General features: G+C 44.6%; 1 non-coding gene across 1 annotated transcript; it reads left to right on the top strand.

Annotated features, from left to right (window-relative positions):
- The first annotated feature begins 3,432 nt into the window (after positions 1–3,432).
- On the top strand, positions 3,433–3,505 carry Trnag-gcc. The gene has a single exon. It is a non-coding gene; the product is annotated as a tRNA-Gly (tRNA).
- The last annotated feature ends 1,954 nt before the right edge of the window (positions 3,506–5,459 follow it).

The following is a 5,459-nucleotide window of genomic DNA, read 5'->3' as shown; positions in this document are numbered from 1 at the left end:
TTTCGCCAAGTCAGCCGAAGCTAGATAGTGATACTACGACGTTTTTAGAAGATCCGATTAGTTTAACAGAGGTCGAAAAAGCGATAGATGACCTAAGCGTAGGCAAGTCGGCGGGACCGGATGGTTTGAGCACGGCCTTCTATAAGAAGTTTAAGCCGTGAATCGCACCGGTTCTGCATAGGGTTTTTTCTCAATCCTATAAAAGAAAGAATTACCACTCTCTTTTTTGTGCACGCGCATGGTCTTGGTACCCAAGTGTAATGACGCCGATAAGCTTCGTAGTAGTAATAATTGCAGACCAATTACCCTGGCCAACGTTGACTATAAAGTGCTAATGAAGGTTTTAGCCAGTAGTTTGCAGCATGTTATATGGAAAATAGTAGGGCCGCACCAAACCTGTGGGATAAAGGGTCGTATCATTGGCACCAACATACACACTACTATACTCGAAGTGTCCTAGAGGTCTGTGACGCGCAATATCGGAAACTAGCTATACTTCAGATAGATCTTGTAAAAGCATTTGATCGGGTGTGTCACGATGATTTGTTTTCCATTTTACAACATGTGGGAGTTGGATCTGTGCTGCTTGAGGGGGTAAGGAGGGCATATGTTTACAGCAAAACTAAACTAGTAATTAATAAACAGTTAGTGCGGGGATTAACGTCCGCTCTTCAGTGCGGCAGGGATGTCCCTTATCACCCTTTCTTTTCGGTATGTACCTAGAGCCGTTTTGCCGCTCTGTCATTCAATCTCAAAATATTAGGGGTTTTACATTACAGGAATGTGACATTAAAATATTGGTATACGCAGAGGATGTTGCCAGTTTTTGCTCGGACCCTCAAGGGGTGTTAGAAGCTGTTGAATTGACCAAAAGGTTTTGTGAGGTCACTCCCTGCGCGGTGCAATGGTCAAAGTGCGTGGGGTTATGGCATGGTGAGTGAACGACTGCTCCAGTTGTTTTCGGGAATGTTCAATGGTCACGGACGCCATCAAAGTACCTATGTGTTCCTCTGGAACATTACCGTGATCCCACAGATTACTGGCGAGAAGAAATAGCTAAACTTAATGCCACTGGCGAGATGTGGGTACGGAGAGAATTATCCATTTTCGCGAGAGCAACTGTGTGCAACGTGTTTTTTCTGTCCAAACTGCGGTATGTCCTCCAAGTGCTGCAGTGTTTGAGAATCAACATTCAACGGATTAACCGTGTATTTGCGGTGTTTATTTGGGCGTCCCAATGGGAGCGAACTCGCCGTACCAACCTTTTGTTTAAGCCCAAAGCGGGGGGTGTTTAACTGTGCCACGTATTTGTTCGACAACTCGTCTCACGCTTTATGTTTAGCCGTGACCAGCGTGATCCCTTCCTTCGAACCGTCATTCAGACAAGGCTGTTTGACGTTTTACCGGGATTTGTTGTTTCGTCCTGCCGGGCACGGTGCGGACCGCTGTCGGGGTTTTCGCGCGAAGTTGTATCTATTTGCCGTTTTCTGTTCGTTCGTTTTTCTATGAACTATTTGTCTGGTGTATCACGCAAAAATTTGACACGTGACCTAGGTGCTATGTTGTTGCCCATGCCAACGTATAGGTCCATAGGCCCTGGGGCCCCTGGAGATGATGTGTTACAGCGAGTCAAGAACGCCATGGTACCAACGGCGGTTAAAGCTTTCTTTTTTTAAATTACACAGGGAAACGTTGCCAGTAAAGACTTTTCTGGAGGCAAAAGGCTATGAGTCTCTACTGGTCGGTAAATTGTAATTTTCGCGAACAACCGGAGAGCATTGAGCATGTCTTTTTGGGCTGCTGGGATGCTCTTTTTTTCTGGGGCGTGCTTCTGCGCACCATAAAAAAAGAGCTCCGACTGTCACCTTAAGGAATCCGGTTCTTAACAATAGAGCGTGAACCTCTGCCCTACGACATAATCATGCCCCTGGGGCTCTACGGCATATGGAAGAGCAGAATGGCGGTGCGGCATGCTGATGTTGACGCACGAAACCCCCAGCTAGTACTTCAATGAAACTATCAAATGGGTAAGAGAATGTTACAAAACGATAAATACTGATGTGGAATGGTTACCAGTTCTGGACGGTTTGGCCGTCCTCAAAACCTTTTTAAATTAACCATCGCAACGACCTTCAGCCAAGCGTGGCTGATAGGTTTTAACCCCATTATGTTAAGCAATTTCTGAAAGTTGCAGTTTTCGGGGCACCTTATTTTTTCAATATGTATATAATATGTAACCTGGCAATAAGAAAAAAATGGGTCGGTGGTTGAATGGTAGAATACTCGTCTGCCACGCGGGTGGCCCGGTTCGATTCCCGGCTGACGCATTTTCTTTTCACATATTTTTATTATGTGATGTCACATAGGCGCCAAAGGAGCTCATCGAGTCATATATTTGAAAATTCGATGGTAGGTCTCGTGCGTTTCAGCAAACATTATTTTCGCATCAACCTATCCTTCCATGTAAAATCACTTGCCGAACAGCAGTTGACGTGCGTCGTTTAGTTTTATTTAGTCGAAATTTTTTTTTTGTTTCTTTTCAGGAGAGATTGAGAACACCTGTGTATCAGTAACAGGGAGCCACATCTAGCTGCACTTCGGACCGTTTATCTCCCTAACAGTATTAAATTATAAATCATAGCGAAAACACAAAAGTCCTTCATTTAGCTTGACTTCCGACGTCTTTCAAGGACACTCAAAGCTGAAAACAAGTTTTCGGAAACGAGCGCCATTCAAAACTTTAACATTTTTTAAACGGCGTATCAGAATGATATTATTCCAAGTTTCACTAAACTCAAAGGAAATGTGAAAGCTTCACTTATGCCAAAGCTCTCGTAAACATTCATAACTTGAAGCGCGCAAGAGTAGGATAGCAAAGTTCATACTTCCAGGACACTCCAGCGTATCAATAACTCAATACGTACGTTGAATGCTGTTTGTAACTCTTGCTTAAGAGTGTTTGTGTATTCATCTCGTTCATGCTTTCCTGAGTTGAGTTAAAGTTCATAAATAGAATGTAGAAGTAAGTTTAATTAAGCATAATTTTAAATTTAAAGAAGTGATACCTCAAAGTTTCCAACCGCGACGTGCTTTAGGCAGGTACTATTCAATTGAAACGTGCTTGGTCTCAGAGGTTTCGTATGTTAGAGAATTTTTGTATTTTCAAAAAAATAAACCTATTTAACGAATAATGCCAAACGCGATGGCATCGACATTGAAAATATGCTGGGTGCTGCGAAATTCCCAAGACGACGAAGTGTTCATACGCGCCAAGATTATACGGCTGCCCGCACTTTTGTCGTACTTTGCAAAAGGGAAAAGGGAGCAAACCTGTTTTAAACGAGGTCACTTGGAAAGCTAACGGTTAAAATGAATTGCCTTGGACTGGACACCCACGTGTCGGTGGTTCAGTGGTCAATAAAGAAAAAAAAAAAGTCGGTGGTTCAGTGGTAGAATACTCGCCTGCCACGCGGGTGGCCCGGGTTCGATTCCCGGCCGACGCCTACATTTTTATTACTGCTGGCGCCTGGTTTTTCCTAGATTTATTGACATACCTTCCATGTGACATGCTCGGTGCGCACCGCCCGGCCGTCCGTTTTACTTTCCAAGACGCGGCTATGAATTTGCCACATGATTTTCGACAGCCCCATGAGGTGCGCAACATTGTGATTTACGCTTTATCATTTAGCTGCAGTTACCGGAAAATTAGAAGTGGGTCGACACGTCCACATTATCGGTATGTTCACTCTGGAGCGGAATGCACTTTGATCATTGGATTTGACTGCGTTTTATGCCCTGCCTCAATCATTTTTGTGTAGAGTCACTGACACTCTTCATCAAAGCGCAGGGCGTGGATTATTATGATGTCTCTTCTTTCTTCGTGATTGGTTCCCCGGTTTTCTTATCGGCTGATGCCGGAATCTCAACGGCTATGGAGCGATAATGAGATGCACGTGACACGCCACGCCCTGTTTAAGCTGGCTTTATAGTGCGTGAGAAAGACACATGGACTGCTGCTTCCAAACCATCGATGACTGTTAAATGAGCTCTTGCGCGGCTTTTGTTTTGTTTCTGTATTCATATCCCCGAACGTGTGATACTTACTGGAGTCCAGGTTTGGCCGCCCACATGCACGACCAAATGTCCAACGGCCAGATCTGACAAAGTTCTACCCGGTCGCGGCATAGCTTACGTTTACGAAATGTAGTAATTAGCTGGTACGTGGCTGGCATCTTTGCTAATCCTTTCTAAAGCGTTGTAGGAGCGTTTGGACGCTTGAACGCGCATGTTTACTGCTCAACCTTGCCTCCAGTACTTATCAGTTGTTCGGAACTGTGAAAACAAATCGGCCGCTACCTTTGTCTCCAAAGTCCCACAGTTCATGGAATGCAGCATTGGAGGAGCGATTATATTAGCCCTTTAATGAGATAATTACCGGTTATGTAAAAATTGGACTAGAACCTGCATTTTCACCGACTTCCCTTTTAAATTCAGCGGCGAAACTAAATTTGTTCACGGGCTACGTGAGATATTTGTACCGCTAAATTGAGTGGGAAAACGTAATTGATGTATAGGTCACGTGACATCAATTTCCCGTTAAACTTGGGAAAAACAACATTGATGTTTGGGTGACTCAATTCTTCGTTGAATTCAGCGATGAAATCTGCGGAAGAACGAACCGACGGACGGAAGGAATGATTACGGGGATAAGGGGTTTCCCTTAAAGGACACATGCAAAGGAAAAAAAAATTTTTTTTAGACAGCTTAGATGGAAAAAGGATGTCATAAAACGATTTTACAACGAAGAAACAAAATTTTTAGAGCTATATTTACGGCGCTATACGAATTTGTAGTTGGCGCTCGCGGGAGCCGCCGCTGGTCACGTGGTAGGCCCGCGCGCCGCCGCGCTGCGTCGCCGCCGCACGCTGAGCCTTGTGCGAACGCCGCTTCAACGCGTTTCTCCACGCCGCCGTCGCCGCCGCCGCACAAGTTCGTCTGCTTCGGGGCGCCGCCGCCGTCGTCTGACCGGCGCACAGGTCTATCACGTCTGCTTGCGCTTTTTCAGGAGTTTCCTTTGGGCTCTAAAAGTTACTTATTCGTCTTGGTTTTTTGTTATACTTCAAACAAAGATGAATAAGTTACTTTTAGAGGCCATAGGAAGCTTCCGAAAGAGTGCAAGCACCACGTGACAAATAAAGACCAGTCACGTGATAAATACAGATCACTTTTCCGCGGTGCCCGCGGGCGCCAACTACAAATTTGTTTTGCGCCGTAAATATAGCTCTAAAAATTTTTTTTCTTCGTTGTAAAATCGTTTTAGGGCGTCCTTTTTCCATCTAAGCCGTTTAAAAAAAATGTTTTTTCCTTTGCATATGTCCTTTAAAAGGATTCCATGCAGTAAACAATAAACCTGCGGGGGCGGTATTTCGCGTTTAACAAAGGGTTGGTAGCATAGTAAC

Source organism: Ixodes scapularis, unplaced genomic scaffold (genome assembly GCF_016920785.2).
Source record: "Ixodes scapularis isolate PalLabHiFi unplaced genomic scaffold, ASM1692078v2 PGA_scaffold1__304_contigs__length_218370807, whole genome shotgun sequence".
NCBI classification, from domain to species: Eukaryota; Metazoa; Arthropoda; class Arachnida; order Ixodida; family Ixodidae; genus Ixodes; species Ixodes scapularis.
Note: the sequence above shows the minus strand (reverse complement) of the source record. Positions and strands in the feature narration are given on the sequence as shown.